The sequence below is a fragment of the Bubalus bubalis genome, chromosome 5 (genome assembly GCF_019923935.1).
Source record: "Bubalus bubalis isolate 160015118507 breed Murrah chromosome 5, NDDB_SH_1, whole genome shotgun sequence".
NCBI classification, from domain to species: Eukaryota; Metazoa; Chordata; class Mammalia; order Artiodactyla; family Bovidae; genus Bubalus; species Bubalus bubalis.
The window spans coordinates 18,254,210-18,277,919 of NC_059161.1; the positions used below are offsets into that span (position 1 = coordinate 18,254,210).

General features: G+C 44.6%; 1 protein-coding gene across 11 annotated transcripts in view; it reads right to left on the reverse strand.

The window, feature by feature from the left end:
* The window catches only part of CACNA1E (calcium voltage-gated channel subunit alpha1 E), a 338,709-nt gene that overhangs the window by 194,029 nt on the left and 120,970 nt on the right, over window positions 1-23,710 (reverse strand). For 2 of the 11 annotated variants that reach the window (XM_044942762.2, XM_044942761.2), the window contains exon 2: window positions 2,754-2,940. The exons of 6 other annotated variants lie outside the window; for them this stretch is intronic. The gene's annotated coding sequence lies outside the window, so the exon portion shown is untranslated. Of the gene's footprint in view, window positions 1-2,753; window positions 2,941-12,201; window positions 12,643-23,710 lie in introns of those variants that run through there. 3 more of the 11 variants (XM_044942764.2, XM_044942763.2, XM_044942765.2) reach the window with 2 other exon arrangements.

Consider the following 23,710-nt stretch of genomic DNA (forward strand, 5'->3'; position numbering starts at 1 on the left):
CATAATCTGAAAATCTATAGTCTATTAGGTACTACATTTGATTAAACAGATATTTCTAAGTGGATGGACTTAAAGAAATACCTCTGCTTCACATGTCCCCTAATCATGTAATCATCCAGCAAAATCTGAGAACCTACTCTGTGACTTACTCTCTGCTAAACTCTGGCAGAAAACATAATACAAGGAGTGATCCTTGTCCTGGAGGAACTTATCATGTGGGGTTTTTAAGCAACCACTTCAGATCCCACCCTTTTAATTTCTGAAAAGAGCCCAAATGGACTCCCAGAAAAGGTATTGCAGGAAGTGGAGATAACAGAAGGATGAAGGGTAAAGAAAAGAAGAACTTTCCCATTTTTATGGACTGTACTGTGCCCTCCAAAATTTCTGTGTGGAACTCTGAAATTTTTAACTAACTCCCAATAATGTGACTATACTTAGAGAGAGAGCGTTTAAAGGTGTGATTACCTTAAAATGAAACCATTAGGGTGGGCTCTAATTAAGTCTGATGGATATCCTCCCAAGAGGAGGAAATACGAAACATGAAGCTATACCAGGGATGCACACATGGAGGGAAAAACATGGCACAGCATGAAGGTGACCATCTGTAAGCCAAGGAAGAAGCCTCAGGAGAAACCAAACTGCTGACACCTTGGTCTTGGACTTCCAAATCTCAGAACTGTGGGAAAATAGATTTCTGTTATTTGAACCACTGAGCCTATGGTATATTTTGGCTTCCCCAGCAAACTAATACACCCATCAACTACTCTAACATTGCCGTCCTAATCAGAGAAGGTTAAACAATGAAACTTGACTCCTTGAAAGAGAGCAGCCCTCTACTAAACCAAGAGCTGGCTTTCAGAAAGATCTAAGTGATTGTGGAAGGAGGAGGAAATAGAGGAACTCACCTTGGATATACTGAGGATAACCTGGGAAGCCTGACATGCTACAGTCCATGGGGTCACAAAGGGTCAGATACGACTTAGAGACTGAACAACAACTGAGAACAGAAATGGACCAGAGGCAGCTCTGATGGATCGTTACCAAGGAGAAGTGGTCGAATCCTGGTTGACCTAACTCATCCAGGAGAAAGGAGTAGGGACTCTGCTACTCAATGACACTGCAATTAGGGCAGGGACTTTGTGGGCAGTGAGAGAGGCTCTGTACTGGGTGTCTTGGCTGGGGAGGGTCTTGTATGCCCTTTAAGGAAGGGATACACTCATGGCAGGGCTGGACGTGACCCCTATCTCAGCTGACTTGTAATGTGAGTAGACAGTTCCTCACCTATGCATTGTAGGAACACTAAGCTTGATACAGGCAAAAGCTCTGGCCAGTAATAGAGAAAGAGTAATGGAGAAAGTCCACCTCCCCTCCTCACACACATACAATCCTACTACACTCACTGCAGGGTCTTCCAGGCTGCAAAAGAGATGCACAAAATGCAACACAAGGCAACGTGGGAGTAGAAAAAACATTTCTGGGGTCAGCCGTCCAGAGCTTGAGACATACCCTGCCACTGCCAGGCTGGGTGACACAATAGGTCACTCAGCCTCTCAGCATCCTGGTTTCCTTCCCATCAGATAGGGATGATAATACCAATCTCATAGGTTGTAGTGAGAGTCAGACGTGATAATATATGGTCATGTTTTAAGCCATTATGGAGCTCTATAAATGCCAGCTGAACAGACAATGATTCAATTTCCTTTCCATAGCTCTTTCTGCTTATCTAAGTTCTGTCCTCTTTTATTGGCAGGTTGACTTGCAATGTGGACATGCATTTTATATTCAGTTAGACTTTAAGCAACTGAGGGGGAGAGCCATATGTTCATTTTTTTCCCCTGTGTCTCCATTACATGTATTAGAAAACTACAGACCTAGTAGGTACTTACCATGCACCTATTTGGCTAATGTACAGCCAGCCCTGTAGCACATGCTTGGCCATGGTTCCATGCCTTTCTATTGACCCTAATGGCATTGTTTTAACACTCTCAGTTCTTCTCCTAGCCAACTCTCTTCACTTCTCCACCACCAGGCATCTCACGACCTAAGCCTGCCTGTGTTCAGCTACTGAGATATCTGTCCAAAACACTATTTTTAAAACATTCTATCTCTTATCCAAAAACTTCTAGTCAGTAACTGCCAGAGTGAAGTTCTAATTCCTTAGCTTGACTGTCAAGGCCTCACATAATGAGCACCAACCACACACGTATGTCAACACTTTGCTACACGAACCTCCCATGGTGGTCATTGTGGCCTGTTCATAGATGCCAGGCAATAAATACCTACTGCCTAAGCAGATGGATGCTTGACTAGCATCAAACAAATGACCATATCATGGCTGATTCTACCTCCTCATTTTTGCCCATGTTCTTTTTTCCTCCTGGAATGTGTTTTGGGACCACCAAAGATGTGCGTGATTAGGATAAATACGGTGCCGTATGAAGTTGCATAGGTATTTCCTGCAAAACCACAGACAGGAGTCCCCCCCTCCCACCCTTTTTTTTTTTAACTTAAATCCCTCCATTTCTCAAAGGCTGGTTCCAGCCCCAACTGCTGTGAAAATGAGCCTTTTCTGACTCCATGGTCCCCAAGAGTCTCTCTCTTCTCTGCGTCGCTCATAACACATATTGCCTTCACATGCCTTGCCTTCCAGCACCCTCCACCTTGCATTATTATTTGAACTATATGGTGGATGTAACTTCACCAGATAAGTCCCTTCAGGAAACTCTCCAAGTCTTCCACCTATTTACACCCACCACACTGCTATGAATGTAGCACAATCCACTGGGGACTCTTAGGAAGAGGACGACAAGCTGGGAGCAGATGTCTTCTCAGACTCTCAGGCTGTCCAGTGCTGACCAGTCCTAAGCACGCTCTGATCCATGTTATCTCTGGCCTGTTTGTCAACACTACCTCAAAGGTGCACCCTGAGATGAATGAACCCTAAGAAAAAACAGAAATGAATTCAACTGCACATGTCAGCCCATGACTCAACCTGTGGATGAGGGGTGTCAGCATGGTGAAATGACATTCTCCAGGTGACTTGTGTCTGCACATCTGTCATAGAAATCAGGATGAGCTCCCCTTCACAGCAAGAACGCTGACATAGCTGACTCACCCGATGAGGCTGCTTTTCCAGTAGTGAAGCTGGCTAATGCTGATCTATCCCTTTTCTTCCCCCAGGCTCACTTGTAGAATTGATGTGTACGTGTGCTATACACTAGCTTGGGTTAGTGACTCTGAAACTAATCAATGACCACTGCCCCCTCCCCACCCGCCCCACACCACCAATAGGAAGATCTATCTGGGCCATACACTAATGGAACATCAAACTTTATTCTCATCAAATTTTCATGGCCACCTATATGTTACAATAATAATGCAATATAATACCAAATATAAAATATGCATAAATAAAACAAAATAACAAAAAATAATAAAAATGTTTTATTATATACTCCAACCCATAAATATATATGGTCACCACAAACCTCTCCTCTGAACTCTAGTCACATGTCCAGCTGCCTATTCCAGATATTTCGTAGAGATTCAATAGTCATCTCAAATTTCACATGTCTAAACTGACTTCAATATGCCTCTCACAAGTTTGTTTCTCTCATAGTTTTCCCATTTAATGATAATGCCATTCTACTAGCTGTTTGGCCCAAAGCTTCAAATTACCCTTAACTGCCCTCTCTCTCTCACATCTAACTTCTGGTCCATCATAAATCTATCAGCCTTTCCTTCAAAAAAAGTGGAAAGTGAAAGTGAAGTCTCTCAGTCGTGTCCAACTCTTTGCGACCCCATGGAGTGTAGCCTGCCAGGTTTCTCCGTCCATGGAATTCTCCAGGCAAGAATAGTTCACTCCTTCCCTTCCATTCTGGGACCATACTGGGTTAAGCCACCACCATGTCTTACTGGGATTATCACCTCTTTCGATCTGTTCTCAACACAGCAGCCAGGGTGACCCTGTTAAAATGTAAGCTGAATCATGTGGCATTGCCTTCTTCTAAGTTCTCCCTCCAAGCTCAGCCCAGGTAAAATTCAAAGCCTCATCATGCCCCACAAAGACCCTCCATGGCCTGGCTCCCCAGATCACACCCCATTTCCGAGAGGACCCTCTTGTTGCTAAGCTCCATCCACACTGTCCTCTTCGCTCTTCCTCAACTTCTGCAGACCCACTCCAGCCGCGGGGCTTTCACATGTACTATCCTTTTTCAGAGTGCTTGCTCCCCAGATAGCCACGTGGTGGAATTTCTAGTTTTCTTCAGGTCTTTATTCAAAAGCCAACTTCTCTGAGGCCTTTTCTAGTCTACATAAAATGACACCCACAAGCCCTCCTACCAAAACTGCCTATGCCCCCTCGGAGTGCACCCCTTTCTATCACACTATGTATTAATTAATACTAATATGACTAATATTATTTATTTTCCTTTTTAAACTGTTTAGAATCTAAGTTCCATGATAGTAGGGATTTGGAGTCTTTTGCTCCTTGTCATCCTCTCATTACAGGCTCTCCTGGTGGCTAGGTGGTAGAGAATCCATCTGCCATGCAAGAGACTCGGGTTTGATCCCTGGGTTGGGAAGATCTCCTGGAGAAGGAAATGGCAACCCGCTCCAGCATCCTAGCTTGGGAAATCCCATGGACAAAGGATCCTGGCCAGCTCTAGTCCATGGGGTGGCAAAAGAATCGGATGCAACATAGTGCCTAAACAACAACAACAATCCTCCCATTACCTAGAGCAGTGCCCAGTACATAACAGATGCTCAATAAAAATGTGCTATATAATTCTATGAAAAGTGCCATCACCAATTGCTTTGAATATGTAAATTGCTTTGGGTACTATAGTCATTTCCACAATATTGATTCTTCCAAACCAAGAACATGGTATCTCTCTCCATCAGTTTGTGTTGTCTTTGATTTTTTTCATCAGTATCTTATAGTTTTCTGAGTATAGGTCTTTTGTCTCCTTAGGTAGGCTTATTCTTAGATGTTTTATTCTTTTTGCTGTGATGGTAAATGGGATTGTTTCCTTCTCTTTCTGATCTTTTATTGTTAGTGTATAGGAATGCTGTATATCTGAAAATAACAAATGTTGTAAATCAACTATATTTTTTAAAATTTTTAAAAAATCAGAGTGTAAAAAAGTGATATATAATTTAATAAATCAAATTTAATAAACCAAAATCCATTTATTTTATCTGTTACTAATGTGTATCTATGAATCAAAAAGTTTGATAATCTTTGAGGTAAGTACTTTAGGACCAGATTAATCAGATACTCTGAAGAATATCTTAAAGAGTAGCCTTGAAGGAATTTTTATGAGCAGCAGCTATGTATTTAGTGTTCAATCAGCATTTATTGAGCACCTGCCATGTGCTAGGTATTGAAACAAGTACTAGAGATACAACAGTGATCAAGGCAAATATAGTCTTTGACCTTTGGAATTTATAATCTAACAGAATCAAATTTTAACTTCTTTACCAAGTGAAGAAACAACTCTGAACGTCAACTATGTTAAAATTGGATGAGAATACTTCACCTATCCAAGGACAGAAGATTCAACCAGATGATTTTTGATGTCCCCTCCACTATTATGAATCTAATCTGCTATGCCCACTGTCATCCCTTCTCTGGCATCTTCCTACTCTTGGCAAGCATGTTTCTCTCTGGTTCATCTAGTTTCCTATCTCACATAACCACATAAATACAGACACACAGTCAATTCATAGTTGATTTATCTATAACATTCAAAACACCACTGTAGGCAAATTAAATGTCATATAGAGACTCAGTGTCTATAACTTTGGGTCTCTGGAGCAAGGCAGGGGGGAAAGTTATATTCAAATGTGGAGTCTTTAAAAAAAAAAGGAGCTGCCATACGGATCCAAGAAGCTTTTCTTCCCGCACTGAAAATAAACTCCCTCAGTTCTGGGACTCACCCAGCTAAACGTGGACAAAGCAGCAGTCACCCAGATGACATGAAAAGCCCTAATGGCACTTCCAACAGAGTCGCTGTGCTAATACCACATCGCCCTGTCACTGTCACAACGTTGTGCCCCTTAAAATACCCAGCGTCATCTGGGCTCTTTTGTAATGGAGGGAGGTGTGGGAGGCAATCTTTCCCTGGGAGAACACTGAAAAGGAGGGACCGTCAGGAACGCTGGCAAGCAGCATGCAATATACTTAAGCCTGCAGCACTTCTCACCTCTTTAATTGTTAGGGATGAGGGTGCAGGAGAAGGAAAGAAGAAATCCTTGATAGGGGCACTGGTATGAAACGGAGCAGCATGAAAACTGCCCAAATCAGAGAGGCAACCAAAAGATGACAAAGGTGCCGAAGGGAGTTACACTAATTCACTCACAGCTGGACAGACTCAGATTTCCAACTACCTCTGTCCCAGTCACCTGCTCTCAACTAAGAATCAGGGCTTATTCACTCATCCGTTCAACATTTTCTGGTGGAACACTTAGAACACGCCAGGTGCTATCCAGGTGCAACTGACCCTGGTGAACAAAACAGACACTGAAGTCGCCAATTAAAAGACAAAAATTGCTTATAAAAAACACACACCTTAGCACAGAAAGGTAGAAACAGAATAGCATAGTAAACCCTCCCCAAATTAGAAAAAAATAATAACAGAAATTGAAGCAAAAATAAAATGCATTTCTCTGATAATGAGTGAAATTGAACATCTTTTCTTGTGTTTGTTAGCCACCTGTATGTCTTCTTTGGAGAAATGTCTTTCTAGTTCTTTGGCCCACCTTTTGATTAGGTCGTTTATTTTTCTGGTATTGAGCTGCATGAGCTGCTTGTATATTTTGGAAATTAATTCTTTGTCAGTTGTTTCATTTGCTACTATCTCACACCGGTCAGAATGGCTGCCATCAAAAAGTCTACAAATAATAAATGCTGGAGAGGTTGTGGAGAAAAGGGAACCCTCTTACACTGTTGGTGGAAATGCAAACTAGTACAGCCACTACAGAGAACAGTGTGGAGATTCCTTAAAAAAATGGAAACAACTGCCATACGACCCAGCAATCCCACTGCTGGGCATATACACTAAGGAAACCAGAATTGAAAGAGATACATGTACCCTAATGTTAATTGCAGTACTGTTTATAATAGCTAGGACATGGAAGCAACCTAGATGCCCATTGGCAGACGAATGGATAAGGAAGTGTGGTACATATAAACTATGGAATATTACTCAGCTATAAAAAAGAATGCATTTGAGTCAGTTCTAATGAGGTGGATGAAACTGGAGCCTATTATACAGAGTGAAGTAATCCAGAAAGAGAAACACCAAATACAGTATATTAATGCATATATATGGAATTTAGAAAGACGGTAATGATGACCCTATATGCAAGACAGCAAAAGGGACAAAGATGTAAAGAACAGACTTTTGGACTATGTGGGAGAAAGTGAGGGTAGGATGATTCAAGAGAATGGCACTGAAACATGTATATACCATATGTAAAATAGATGACCAGTGCAAGTTCCATGAATGAAGCAGGGCACTCAAAGCCAGTACTCTGGGACAACCTAGAGGGACGGGGTGGGGAGGGAGGTGGGAGGGGGGTTCAGGATCAGGGGACACATGTACACGGTGGCTGATTCATGTCAATATATGGCAAAAACCACAAGATTGTAAAGTAATTAGCCTCCAATTAAATTAATTAATTTAAAAAATAAATAAAATGTAATACAGAAAATCAACACAACAAGAATTGGATCTTTGAGAAGGTGAATAAAATTGATGGTGTGTGTTAGTCACTCAGTTGTGTCAGACTCTTTGCAACCCCATGGACTGTAGCCCACCAGGCTCCTGTGTCCATGGAATTCTCCAGGAAAGAATACTGGAGTGGATCACCATTCCCTTCTCCAGGAAGTCTTTCCAACCCAGGGGTTGAACCTGAGTCTCCTGCTTTGCAGGTGGATTCTCTACCATCTAAGCCACCACAAAACTCATTAAAAAAAAAAAGTGAATAGAGAAAGCAGAGACTGTCTATATCAGGAATGAAAAAAAAGATATTACTACAGATCCTATGAACATCAAATAACATAATAATATATGATTAACAACTTCATGCAATGAAATTTTAAAATTAAGATGCAATGGATAAATTATTCTAAAAACACAACTTAAAATAACTGATACAAGAATAAGTAGGAAACCTTATAGTCTGATGTCTAGCAAAGAAATTAAATCTGTAATTTAAAAATCACTAAACGAAATAAAACTTGAACTTTACTAAATTCTTTTTCTACATTGGTTATGTTTGCACTGATGACAAGTTTTCTCCATCCTTTTAATATAGTGAATTACACTGATTGATTTCTCCACTGTTAAAAGAGCTTACAACTTAGATAAAGCCAAAATAAAACTTTAAAAAGCAAAAAAAAAAAAGAAAGAAAGAAAAAAACAAACTGCCAGGTCCAGATGACTTCATGAATAAATTCGAAGGAAAGAAATCACTTCAGTCCAATGACTGAATCTCACAATAACTTCAATCTTACAAATTCTACCCAAAAATAAAAAAAGAGAATATATCTTGTTTCAAGAGGGAAACCTAACCTTGATATCAAAACCTAAGTAAGACATTTTAAGAAAAGGAAAATTACAAGCTAATCTGTATTGTGAAGATAGATAATAAAATCATAAACTAGAATATAGCAAATCAAATTCAGTGATATTAAAAAAGTATACATAACAAAACTGGTGTTAAACTTTCAGCCCTAGACTAACACTGGAAAATCGGTGTAATTACTATATTAAAAGAATATAGGAGAAAATTAATGTGATGACTGCTGTAAGTAGAAAATGAAGTTCAGGAAGTTCAAGCTCTGTTCATGATAAAACAAGAAACAAAACAAAACGTTAGCAGTTTAGGAATAAAGCTGAAAAGTGGTATATATGAAAAACCTACAGCAATCATATTTAATGAGGAAATATTGAAAGCTTTTGCACTGAGACTGTAACTAAAAAAAAAAAAAAATACATTTTTATCATTTCTATTTGTACTATAGGTCCTAGCCAGTACAGTAAGACAAGAAACAAAAGGTAAAAGGATCAGAAAGGAAAAAAATAAAACTATCATTATTTGCAGATGAAATGAGTATTTATGTAGAAAATCCAAAAGGCTCTTCAGATACACTATTAAAATAAAGTGAAGTTTGCAAGACAGCTGGACATAACCTCAATAAACAACATTCATTTGTATGTTGATATACTAGCAACAGAATATCAGAGAACAAATTATAAAAATAATACCAATTACAAACCAAACATCAAAAACATTACTTAACAAAAGTGCATCAGACACAACATACTATAAAACATTACTGAGAAAAATTAGATATAATAAATATTAAGCTCATGAATGAGATAGCTCAGTATTAAAAAGATATAAATCCTTCTCAGAAATCTACCGACTTAATTCAGTCTCAGTCAAAACCTTAGCAAAAAAAAAAAAATTTTGAAAATTGATAATTCTAAAATATATATGGAAATGCTAGAAGAAAAAAATAATAGCTAAGACAAACCTAAAAAAAGAGAACAAATTTGGAGAAATTATATTACCACATACTGAAATTTATTATAAAGCAATAACTATTAAGAAACCGGTATTTTGAACAAAGAGACACTGTAGAACAGAATAGTGTCCAGAAACAAATGCATAGGTATATGGTCACTTGATTTATGATAAAAGTGACAAACAGCAACAAAGTAAGGATTGTTCAGTTGCTAAGTAGTGTCCGACACTTTGTGATCCCAGGGCCTGCAGCACGCCAGGCTTCCCTGTCCTTTACTATCTCTTGGAGTTTGCTCAAGTTCATGTCCAGGAAGGATAGTCTTTTCAGTAAATAGTGCTAGGTCAACTGTATGTCCATAGGCAAAAAAATGAATCAACTCCCACTCACAACATACCTAAAAATCAATTCTGAATGAGATGAAAGCTAAATATGGAAAATAAACCAAAAAAGCCTCCAGAAAATAAGACAGGAAAACATCTCCATGACTTCAAGGTTGGAAAAGTTCCTCAGTCAATCTGGCAGTCTTGTGGATACTCAAGAAGTGAATGAGGATGTATCTTACTTGGCACTGTAGATTATTGTAACTATGGATCAAGAATTTTTCACTCTGTTGCAAAGAATGATTAAGAATATTTGGCATGCCAAACCTAAAAACCTTAGATGCATAATATTGTGCTCTGAGCCTGGCTCTATTACAGAACGAGCAAGGTATCAAGAAAAGTGCTGTAGAAAAAGATAAGCTCTTGGGTATCTCCCAGCAACTCCTCACATACACTTTGCTGATTCCCCAATTATACAAATATGCATTTGGAAGGAGACTTCTCAAGGTTATATGCTAAGGTTACTGGTATACGATTTGGGATGGGATAAGAAGAATGGCTGGAGTTTTCCAACTGGTTCTACGTGTGGGAACTCAAAGAGGACTAGCCTTCATGAAGTCTGCACAGGCCATGGACCCTCTCTGTAGTGCTGGAGACAAAAAGGTTTGCCCCCATTTTCTTGTACAACATGGGGAACAAACGACCATGGCTTTTAGACTAAGACGATCCACTGTGGTTCAGAAAGGTGCCTGCTACACACCATATTGATCGGGCTTTACCCAGCCTTTCTTGACCATCCCTCAAATGAACACTTGGTATGTCTGGGCCAGCTTCCAGCACACGGGAGAGGGGTGGAGTAAGGGTGGAGATGAGCTCTGTCCTGGCAACACTTCCCTAACTCCATCCCCCTCAGCTAAGAGTTCTTGCCAGGGACTCATGTCCAGGTGGAACAATCCCTCAACAATCGTGGTTTTTGCCCCCTTGAGTCTGAGATCCACCTGTGCTCTTAGCAGCTGTGTGATCTTAGGCGAGCTACTCACTCTCAGCCTTGTCATCTATAAACTGAAGCTAATAGTAGCTCTATCTCATAGAGCTGCTGTGAGAATTAAACAAGATTATGCATAAAGGAGCTAAATACAGTGCTTAATGACATGATGAATAAATGATGATGATGATTTGTATTGGCTCATTAGCAATTTTTCTTACAACTTGCACACAAGCAACCAGGCAAATCTCTCACTGACTCCCCACCCTGACCCAGAGCTCCTCCCACCACAATGAGTTCTAGATTCCATAAACATGTGCTAATATTCAGCCACACTTGGGGCTCTCATTCCTAAGGCTTGCTTCCCTATGACACCAGGCTGTTTACTGCTTAACACCACCCCTGTAAGAATGCCCAGCTAACCTCCATTCTCTTATAATTGACCAAACAAACCCAAATAAAGGAAAAAAAAGCACAAACATCTTTTAAATAAGAAGTTTTTAAAGGAAGAGAGAATAGAAGAGGCAGGAAGACAACCAGAAAGCAAGCCAGTGCGCCCCATGGCCATTCTCTCTCCTAGGACCCTCAGCTCCTGGGGTGAGGCTTTATTTTCTTGTTTGTCTGATTTCAGGTCTAAGCTCAGGGGCACCGCCAGCTTTGTTTCCATGTGGCCCTGATGCACCTTTTGTGCTTGGCAGATGTTAAATAAGAACTGGCATTATACACAGAAATGGCAGCAGATAAGACAGGAGGGGGCCCTGCTGGGTAAAGCACTCATTCATTCAAGTGCTAAGGAAAAAGCTGGGGAGGAAAACATCCTCTCTCCATTATCTCTTCCCAAGCTTAATGTCATTTGCAGACCCTGGGGTCTCCTCGGAGGCTAAAGCTGCTAGTGCCTCAGGCTGTGGCTGAAGGGTTGAAACCCAGTTGGGGACACCCCTGCCTGAGCCCTACAGGTTCAGAAACCTCGGTCCCTCATTCCTGAGTTTTACAGCAAGAACACACCACTGGGACTCAGGAATGTAGAAGAGGTCTTCAGAAACAAGCAAGTGGTCAACTGCAGCAGAGATGCCCCAAGGAAGAGAAGACCCCAGGCGTGGGAATAGATAGAGGGGAGGGAGGTACCAGGGGAAGCAAAGGGATCCTGCCCAGAAATGGCAGGACTGGGAGCCTCTCTGGGCCCCGGGTCTCCAGCGGACATGCCTGGTGACAACCTCCAGATCCAGGTCTCATCCAGTCCCAAGGGTCCTCGTGTTCATCCAGCACTTTACATTCTCACTTGGTTGCCATTCAGTCCAGACCCCCTCTCCCCTTGCAACAGCCTTTCAGTCACTCGCGGCTTCCCTCCAACCACATACCTCTGCCTAAAACATTTATCCAAATTCAGGTTTCACAATGGGTCTTCTCTGCTGAAACATCTTCTATAACTTCCCTTGTTGGCAGGATAAAAACCCAACCTTCCAAGCCTAATAATCAACAGTGGTTTGGTCAATGTTATGGACCTCTTGAATATTTCCTGTTGATTCCTTCAGCTGATCCCTAAATATTTTCCAGCCTTTCTGCTTTGTTTTTCTTACACCATTACCTTCACCTGGACATCTTGGCTGCTCCTTGTGCTCGTCTTCTCAAATCATACAACCTGTGCCGGTTGTTTTCTATTTGCCTTCAAGGCCCGTCCAGTCAAAGCTACAGTTTTTCCAGTAGTCATGTACAGATGTGAGAGCTGGACCATAAAGAAAGCTGAGTGCAGAAGAATTGATGCTTTCGAACTGTGGTGTTGGAGAACACTCTTGAGAGTCCCTTGGATGGCAAGGAGATCAAGCCAGTCAATCCTAAAGGAAATCAAGCCTGACTATTCACTGGAAGGACTGATGCTGAAGCTCCAATACTTTGGCCACTTGATGTGAAGAGCTGACTCATTGGAAAAGACCCCGATGTTGGAAAAGACTGAAGGCAGGAGGAGAAGAGGATGACAGAGGACAAGATGGTTGGATGGCATCACCGACTCGAAGGACATGAGCATGAGCAAGCTCCAGGAGATAGTGAATGACAGGGAAGCCTGGCGTGCTGCAGTCTATGGGGTGGCAGAGAGTTGGACACAACTTAGTGACTGAACAACCACCAGCACCCCCGTGTATCCCCTGCCCTTCTCTGTGCCCTGAAAGCTGGCCTCTTTGCACTTCATTACCCGGCTCCCTAGCCGTCTCACTTCTCCCAGGAGGCACCAGCAGGAGGAGAGAGCTGTGGTCTATTTTTCTCAATTCCCTTGCACTTTGTGGTGGCAATTCTGGTTGGACCAGGTCCCTCCGTGATGGTAGCCCCTTTGCCTGCTCCCAGCTCTCACTGGACTCCAATCACCCCCCATCCCCACCTTGCTCCTCTAGACCTCGCAGTGGAAATGACCTTTCACAGAAGCTGTCCCCAGGGTCTAAATATCACCCACTGGCTCTGACCACATCTCTTAAATACTCCATTAAATCTCTTCCAACTCCAGCTGAAGGTACCTTCTGTTTTCTATCAGTATCCTGCCTGAAACACCATCTTTCCAGGCTCATTCTCAACCCCACCCCTCCAAGAAACCTTCTTTTCCACTGCAGTTAGGAGTGATGGCTCATCTCTCATCACTCCCCAACGTCCTTACTTAATTCCAACACTCTTAAGAAGCTGCATGGTTTTCAAGGTATTTGACATAAATGAACTCATCTTTTCCTCACAACAACCCTGAAAGATAGACAAGGTATTATTACCATTAATAATCTCATTCGCATTTTGCAGAGAGCTGAATCTTCTAGAGAATAAGAGCCATGGCTGAGAACACACAGCTATTAGGTTGTCTTACTGAAAGAGGCTTGTACCACAGGACACACTGGGAACCCAGGGGTACAGACCAATGGGGAAGGGAAGGAAGACACATCTAGGGACAAAACATTCCAGAAAATAAAACCCAATGAAAGTGTTTCCACTAAGTTTAAGGCACAGTCATCAAGGAGTACATAACCTCTATTTGGAAATATGCACATGTGTGCAAGCACATAACATAAAACAGATTAGGGTCAAGCAGGAAGGGGCCTTAGGCCAAGGACACTTTGTAACATCTTTCTGAAGGTCCTGCCTCACCTCCCACTCCCCGTGCCTCGAGCTTGAATCAAAGCCCCAGACACAGAGGTGTTCAGACACAGATTCACTCACTGGTTCAGCCTCTATAATGGGCCAGGCCAGCCGGGTGCCATATCCTGGACACACCACAGTGAGCAGGACAGACGGGGCCCTATTCTCAGGGAACTTACACTCAGGAGGAAGAACGCATGCTCAGTCATCTGATTCTGTGCGACTCAGTGGACTATAACCCGCCAGGTTCCTCTGTCCATAGGATTCTTCAGGCAAGAATATTGGAGTGGGTAGCCATTTCCTTCTCCAGGGGATCTTCCCCACCCAGAGATCAAACTCAAGTCTCCTGCATTATAGGCAAATTTCTTACCACTGAACCACCAGGGAAGCCCTTAAACTGAGATCTAAAAGACAAGCAGGGGTTGACCAGAAAGGGTAGGGGCTCCAAGGGAAGAAATTCCATTATGTGCAGAATGGCACGCCCAAAGGTCCTGCGGTTGGTGCACCTGGGGGCTGTGTGATTCTGACAAAGGCCAGCTTGGCCCCAGTACAAAAGGTAAGGGCCACCAAGGCTTGCAGGGGCCACATGCCTCACAGATCACATCAAAGGTTTTTGTCTTATTTCCAAAGCAACAGGAACTAAATAAAAGGTTTGGAAAGGAAAGTGCTATGGGACATGCACATTGTTTAAAAATCATTCTGGAACTTGGCTGGCAGTCCAGTGGTTAAGACTCCATGCTCCCAATGTAGAGGGCATGGGTTCAATCCCTGCTCAGGGAACTAGGATCCTGCATGTCATATGATGTGGCCAATACACACACACACACACACACACACACACACACACACACACACACACACACACCATTCAGCTGTGGAGCAGAGAACAGACTGAAGAAACACAAGAGAAAAACCTGGGGAGACCGTCAGGAGCGGACAGCAGCAGCAGGGAAAGAAGACAGCCGCGGGACAAGAGGAGCTGTCGTGGAGATGGAGGACTGGGATGCGTTTGGAGGGTAGCAACCATCTGACTTGGGTTTGATGGGAGACAGAAGGTGAAGAAATGGGAGGAAATGAGGGAGACAGGAAACTTTTGCACGTGCCACTAAACAGGTGGTGGGGCTTTGGTACTTGGATGGGGAGACTGGGACAAGAGGAGGGTGGGGGAACCACGTCTTCAGTTTAAGCCTTGTTAATCTAAGCCATTTCAGCATGGTGCTGGCAATAGGTAATTAGATATATATGCCTGGAGCGCAAAAGAGAGTTCTGAGCTAGAAATATAAATTCCAGTCATCAAGAATCATCCAGGGACTTTCAATGATATCCCCTAGGGAAAGAGTGTGTGAGAAGAAATGAGGGCCCAAAGGAAAAGAAGCAACCAGAAAGATGGAAAGAAACAGGATGGTGTGATGGCCTTAAAGTCATACGGAAGGAGCATCCTACAAACTGGGATATACTCGTCCATATCTGCACACCAAAGGCAATATGATTGGGCTGTAAATGCTCAAATGACCTCACATTTATATCTAGTACCGCAGGAGGAAAGTCTACACTAAAATCCCCATGTACATAAATACCTCTTAGGTAAACCTGCAACCTCCCTCTCTACTCGAAGTTTCCCAAGACCACCATCTCTTCTCCCACCCATGACAGAGACCAGGACAATGAGCCCCAGGCACTGTCTTCCAGGATCGGGCACTAACGGGTGCTGCTCCCAGGGGCCCTGAGAGGTGACAGAAATAGCTGCCTAGATAATAAGATCTGTGCCTGCTCCTGAACAGCTAAGAACACTGGGTGTTGATTAAATTTTCATATCTCCATGACAGATTTTCTTTCCCCTGTCTCTTTTTCCCCCCTTGTGTTTCTTCTTTTGGTGGTTGTTCCTCTTTCTAAAATGTAAAGAAAACACAATAAAAGGGGTTCTTCACCTGCACGTGTTTTGCTTGTGGTTTGAGCACTGCCTGAGGCATCACCTTAGCTTCCAGGGCAAGTTGTCAGCATCTGGGAAACACGGTGCAGCCTCCCCCGTCTCAGCCCCGTCTGTCTTCTGCCTCATTCCCCACTCCCTCCCTGACCTCTTCCTTCCAACTGCCTCTTCAGCAGCCTCTTCTCCACCCTCCTGTCCACGTTATGCCTCCTTCTTCCTGTTTGTTCTAATTTCTGTTCACCCCCCCAACTGCCTCCTAAGTTAAACCCACAAACACGATGCGTGCACGCACACACTCAAATAAGGTCCTTTCCCTCCGTTTCCTCCCTCGCTCGCTTCATCTCTAGCCGGCTCTCCTTAGCTCCATCCTCAGACAAGGGCTGGATGAGAGAAGGCTCTCTCGGCTCTCTAAGAGAAGACAGATAATTGTCTGTGCCTTCCTCCACGCTCAGAATGACAAACAGGGCCATTCTCATCTCTCCCACGCCAGGAGGGGTTCAGGATCACCATCCTCCCCTTGTTCAACAAATTAGACTTAGATAAAGAGAAAGGATTCACTCTGACTCTGTTAAGAAACTCTGCGCTAGGTGAAGGGAGGCGGGCAGGGGCAAGTCCCACCCCAGAGTGGCCCTGGGAGGTCTCCTCGCCTCCCTCCAGCCGGGATGACAGACCAGACCCAGCTGGAGGTTAAAGCAGGGCAAGGTGTGTAGTAAGCACAGTTCTGCCTCGTCCCACAGGAATCATGACAGGCGACCCAATTTCATCTCCAGCGACTTGGGAGCAGCCTCACCTGTGTCAGGAGCAAGTGGCATCAAGAGCCTAACTATCTAAGTGTGAGGCCAGGGCTGTGCAGAGAGAAGCCACTGGTCTGATGTAGCTACTGCCTCCGGGGCCATGCCCAGCGGTCCATCCCTTCTCCGTTCCCAGTCTCAGCCCAAGGAAAGGGTAGCCAACCGACCTCGGCTCCTCTTCCCAACAATGCCATGGTTGCTCACTCAGCTAGAGAAGTTACTCAAGCCTGCCTGGAAGATGGGTGGGAAGTTCTTATGTCATGTTGAAGGCAGTGGGGTTTTAGGGTCCTGATTACTCCGCCCCAAAAGGAAGACTGACCAAGGTGGGGTGGGGTTCCCAAAGACCCACACTCTGGTGGGGCGGATGGGACCTCGGTCTGAGACAGGGTCAAGGTGGAACTCTGCACCTGCTCAGGGCTCAGAAGGCAATGAGACTTGAAGGCTGGACATCATAGGGTCCCACTCATGGAAGTCACAAGGACCTTCCTTTCAAACCAGGATGAGTCCAGCAAACACAAGAGGCACAGCCATTCTCTTAAAATCAGTGCTTCCAGAATAAAAATAGCTGGCTAGATCTGTCACCCACAGGGCAGGGCAAAGTTGGGGGAAGGGGGGTGGACAGCAATCCCCAAACTTCGTATCCACCAAGTGTTGCTGGTCTTCTATTGTCGCTCTCTGCCTGAAGTGCCCTTGGACCCGACCCTCTGGCCCTGGGCACCTGATGATGGAGCCAGCACATATCCATCACCAGGGATGGAGGCCAGGCAGACAGAGGCAAAAGCAGGAGAGGACAGGAAGCTAACTTCTCGAATCACCAGGGAATTCTTGCTGGGCAATCAAGAATTCCTTAGTACAGAGGATCAAAGGTGAAAAATACTTAATAGCATCTGACCAGCCTTCAAGGGTCGCAAACCCTCCAGAACTTTCATCAAAAGGACAGCCCTACTTTAACATTCTCTCTTATGAAAATTCAAAACCAAAAATGTGTCATAAGCAAAGTCTCCAGCTAGGCACAGTGGTGAAATTTAAAAAAAAAAAAAAATCTGTTCTCTCTTGGAAATAGTAATTACAGTGTTCACACATGCATGCCTCACAAAAACGTCAGTTTTCACACATAGCTACTCCCCACAACAATATCACAAATCAAAACATAACATGTAAGCATATTAAACAATCTCTCTATTCTCCTAAACAGCCCACTAGCCACACTTATTTTGAGACAACTGTAATGAAATGGTTAAGGGCAGAGACTCTGGGAACAGATGGCCTTGATCTTCTCAACTGCAAAATGGGGGTGTTAATAGTCCTATCTGAAAGGCTTGTTGAGGATATCAAATGTATTTCTATCTATAAAGTACACCGAACAGTGCCTGACAAACAATCTATACTATATAAATGTTGGCTGTGATGCCTCACGCTGGCCTTTCACAACACTAAACACTCCTAAAGATATAAGCAAGAGGTCTCCCAGTACTTAAGGCCAGTAGGTTTTCCTTCCCAGTTTTAAGGGTCACTGACCGTCACTTCATTCACAGAGTCAAACTCTGCTCAGTGGTGCTGGACGCTTGCTGTGGCTCCCGGATGAAGATGTCATGAGGACCCCCTTGGGAATTCTGATCTCTCTACCCACCCCCCACCCCCACTGCCGTCTCCCAGCCAGGGATCCCACAGTTATCTTCATGGATAAAAATAGATCTTGTGAGCCATCAAAAGAGGGACTTGCTTTTGTGAATATGCCCTCAATAAGCCCTTTTGTGGATTTATCTAACCTCAAACACAGGATGGTGAGTGCTAATAATACCGAGGATACCTGGGCGAATGGCTCTCTCCCGTGGCAGCCAGTTGGCTTTTGCAATGGGAGTGCTCTTTCCCGGCCACAGACTAGGTCTCTCATGGCAGCCAACCCTCTCACAACAGCACTCCACCTGTCAGCAGAGGTTCTGGTGAAATGGTCAAAGGGGAAACAGTAACTGTAACAGATGCAGAGCGCTGACCACACCCCCTTCCATAATGGACTCCTGTCATTTATTCATTCAGCAATCTGAGCAGCAACTATTCAAAGCAGTGAGTAACACAAAATTCCTGCCTCCTGAGGCTTATTGTAATGGGTAAGTTAGTCTTCAGACAAATAAATGGGAAAAATACATGCTGTGGTAAAAGATGAAGTTCTCTGGATAGAAAGAAAGCAGGAAGAGTAGGTAGAGACTACCGGGAAGGGAAAATTCAACCTTAAATAGGATGGTCATGAAAAGACTCACTGAGAAAAGATCCGAGGAGGGACCTCTGGGGAAGGCACCTCAGCAACACAGCACAACGGCCAGGCTCCAAGGCAGGTGTGTGCTCGACGCGTCTGCAGCAAGAAGACTGCTATGGCTGGAGGAGATGAGGGAGGGGGAGAAGGGGGAAGAGTGGAAGAGGAGAGGAGCAGATTGTATAGGGTCCTGTGACTCCCTTGCAAGAGCTCTGGCTTCCACTCAGCCAGAGAGGAGGAGCCCCTGGAGGGCTCCTCGCAGGAGAGACATGCCCTGATTTACCTGCGCTAGGGCAGTGATGCACTCAGGGAGACACTGCAGTAACTTCCACATGAGATGTGGGAGCTTGGGCCAGGGTGTGGTCAGGACTGGAGATCAGAATCTGGATAAACAGGGACTGTAGAACCAACAGGGATTATCGCTGAAGTAAGTATGGGGTGTAAGGAAAAATGAAACAGAAGAATGCTTAAGAGATTTAGTAGCTGCTGTAACTAATAATCAATGATGTAACGGGTATGAATAATGATGTACAGGTGAATAAAGTAATGAGTGTAAACAAACTGAGACCAACTGGGAAAGAGCAGATGCCTGAGGGCAGCAAAGAAACTGTCAGGGAAGCCCTGTGTTGGAAAAGGGAGCCTTCCAGCACCTGGCCTGTGTCTAACACACAGTGAAGTGACACACAGTAGGCCCTCAATAAAAGTCTGCTGGATGAAAAGGCGTTCAGCTACAGAAACAAAAACCCAGCTCTACAAGCAACATCATCTTGATGGAAAACATACTTTTTACAGGAAAAGAGGAGCAGACAAAAGGAAAAAGAACCAAACCAGGACAGACTTGAAGAGCTTTCTCTACACCTGGAACTGTTATCTGTCCTATACCAGCTCACTGGCTGGTCCTGGTAACTCCTGTTTGCCTTCCCTACAGTAAAGAAGTCCCTGCCATAATCAATAAACTGGCCCCAGAGCATGCTATTATCCTGGTAACTTCCTAGGAGAAGTAATAATATTAAATTTCGGCTAAATTCCAAAAGAAATCGCTCCAAGAGAAAACCCTGACGTTCTTAAGGTCTCAGTAATAGGCCCACTGCTGGGCTAATACACGTTGAGCTACAGTTCCTCAGAGCTCAGTCCTTAATTCTCTTCTCTAGCTATACCTTCTCCCTGTGGGGCATTGGCCAATCAATCCCATAACTCTAAAACCATTAATAAGTCAATGCTTCTCAAGTGAGTATCTCCTGTTCTGCCCCTCTCCTCTCTGCTCCAGGCTTATGCATCTAACCACTCACTCATCGTGACATCAGTAACTTGGATACCAAAGATGCATCAAACAGACATCTCCAATTTAACATACCCCCAGCTGAACTCTTGACACTGGGTCAATCAACCCACCCCTTCTCTAAGCCTCCCTGTCTCAGGAAACTGTATCACTGTTAATTCACTAATTCATAGCTGAGGAGTCATCACTGGTCCCTGCCTTTCTCTCTCACCTTACATTCAACCCATCAGCAAGGACTGCCAGCTCTTACCTTCAAAATCCATCCCAATCTGATAAGCACCAGCTTGACCATCCAACACTTCACCATCGTTCTAACACCTCCACCTCTGCCCACCACAGCCAGTTCTCCACACAGCAGCCAGAGTGATCTTTCAACAAATATCAAATTGTCTCACTCATCAGCTGAAAATACTTCAAAGACCCCTCCCATCAAGTGTGAAATAAAACCCACTGAGGCCCAGTGGGATCCAGTCCCAGTGACTCTCTGATCCCTTCTTCCTCCATGCCCTCCTGAAATGCTCCAGCCTCCCTGCTGTCCCTTGAACCCACTGAACAATCCCTTTGCCAAGCAAGCCACTACAAGGTTTCTCTGCAAAGCCTTTCTTGATGCCCTCAAACAGAACATGACCACTGTCTATACACCCCCACAACACTCAGCTGACAAGACTGGAAGGAATGATAACACTTCATCAGAGCAACCACTGAACACAGGTCTGTCTTTGCTCCTCAAAAGCAGGCACACTATCTTCTACCATCCTGGCAATAAGGAGGCTGTCTAAAGCCTGTTGTGTAAATTAAGGTGAACTGAACGGTCCAATCACCCACCACCTCCTCTGCCAACCTGCTCTAACTGATGGTGGCAGGGAACAGTGGAGAGTGGGCTTTTCCAGTGATGTAACACTAGGTTCCAATCCAGGCTTTCTACCTGAATAGCTGGACAGCTCTGGGCAGGTCACTTAACCTCTCTGTGTCTCAGCTGCCTCATTTGTAAAACAAAGAACGATCAGTCAACTTCAAGGCTACTGTAAGAATTACAGGCAATGTAGGTAAAGGGCCTGGCACACAGTAGGTATATGATAAATGGTAGCTAGTATATATTTTTTTAATATTTATTCATTTATTTATATTTGGCTGCAGTGGATCTTAGTTGTGGCACATGAGATCAGTATTTGCAAGGTTAGTAGTTGCAGTGCCTGGGCTTAGTTACCCTGTGGCAGGCATGGGGATCTTACCTCCCTGACCAGGGATCGAACCCATGCCCCCTACTTTTAGATGGCAGATTCTTAACCACTGGACCATCAGCGAAGTCCTGGTAGCTAGTCATTTTATCCACATGTTTGTTTTTCATCTCTCTTTTCAGCACTACCGAGTGTCCAGTGGTAGTTTAAGTCTCTAAGTTGTGTCCCATTCTTGCGACCCCACGGACTGTAGCCCACCAGGCTCCTCTGCCATGGGATTCTCCAGGCAAGAATACTGGAGTTGGTAGCCATTGCCTTCTCCAGGAGATCTTTCCAATCCAGGAATCAAACCCGGGTCTCCTGCACTGCAGGCAGATTCTTTACCAACTGAACTACAAGGGAAATTCACCAGAGGCTGATGGATGAGTATCCAGAGATTCCAACAAAGTGTGTTTTGTCCTTCAAGAGTAAAAGTAAGGAATGAGGAAGATGTCAAGACATACGGATGGGAGGAGAGGTTTCACTCCAGGTGGTGTCAGGGGATGTGGCACAGACTGTGGCCACGGGAAACAAGATGACTGACAACAGCAAGATAACCCCCTTCTGTCAAGCCAACCTCTGCTCATCACTGAGCTGACCAAGACCACAAAAGCCACAGAGGATCAAGTCCCCACAGAGGTCACAGCTCCCAAGTGCCGGGTGGGTCTCATAAAAGAGATTTGTTGTTACAGCAGAAAAGGATATGCAAGCTCTTCCAAATTAGAACAGGAATTTAATTAAACCAGGAGAGGAATGAGAGATAGGGAGATGATTAAGGCCCCAGGATATCTCCTTCCTTAGAGGCGAGGGGAAGAGGCAGGGCAGGGCTGGAATTCGCCCCCACTCACAATCTGCCCCTTTCCTCCTTACCCCTCACCCACCTCCTCCACACCCCCTCCTTCTGAGTCCTGGGCAGCCTTCTTCCTCCATCTCGGAACCCCTGGGCCCCCACCCCAAACCTAGCTCTGTGCAACGCTTTCCTTCAAGACATATGTGCTGCTGACTCATTCTCCCAGCTTGTAACAAAGCTGAAAACTTTTAATTCCCCAGTTATTATCTTTTCTCGCTCTTTCTACTTCATTTCGTTTCATGTTATGAATTATGTACAGTACTTCTGGTACTCAAGAAAAGACCCTTTATCAAATCTCCGCAAAAGAGAATTCATGAGTGATTTTGATCGACCAAGAGTCTCTGGAAATGACACAGAACTCCCCAGGCCTGCAGGGTGTTGGGAGCTTGACAGGCACACAGACAGGCACGTGCTGGCGGGAGGGACACTGCTCTGTGGAGATGAGACCCCCTGAGACCTCATTTAGATTCAGTGGCTATAATATGTTCTAAGGACATGTTCTCCCTTATGCATCTCCCTTCTATGAGGCTGCTTAAGATCAGGGCACATAGGGAAGAGATGTGATTAGGTCAGGTAGGTGAAGAGGTGGGGTGCTATCTTTCCAGGTGGGGTAAGATCACAGCAGACTTCGTGCAAAGTGCAGGGCATGTCTTACATTTTTTATCCATAAATGGTAACTCAAGATTTTTATGTCCCCAGGAGGCTGCTTCCCAAATGCCTGAGACAGAGAAAGCGTTTCAAAGTCCTCCGGCAAAAGGGCACCCCGCGGACAAGACACAGCACACCCATGCCTCACCCATCTGAAAAGCGGAGAAAGCCACGTCTGGTTCCTCTCGGCCCCTTTCTTTGAATCTCCTCTGCCCAGCCTTCCATCACTCTTCCTCCTCACCGCCCACTTCCCCACTTGCTGAAGACATCCAAGATCCAGCTTAAATAACCTACTTTGCAGTTTATTTAGCTCTAAATGGAAGTCGTAAGACAAATGCAATAAATAACTTGGGTACAAAAGAGAGGCACGCACCCTCCCTTCTCGATCGGTCACACACATGCACACAGACCAAATACGGGAGATTACCCTCCGCGGTAACCTTTCCCAGGCTCAGCGGGCCGACAGTAACAGCTGCTTCTAGGAGCACGGAATGACAGGCAAGGTTCATGCTCCCAGGGAGACTGAGGCTGGAGGGCGGACCAAGACTGCCGGCCCACCGAGACCGCGGGGTCAGGAGTCCCAACACTGGAGCCCCGATGCCCAGTTTGGTGATTCAGCTAGCCATGGGGGCCTCTCTGCTCTTCCCAACCCGCTCTGGTGGCATGCTCCCTGAGGGGTTGTGTCATGCCACTCCGAGGCCACCTGCTAAGGAAGGGGGACTTGTCACAGAAGAGAGGAGAGTGGGAGACCTCGGGAAGTGGGGGGGAGGTGGAGAGAGGAGCAAGTCCCCGATTG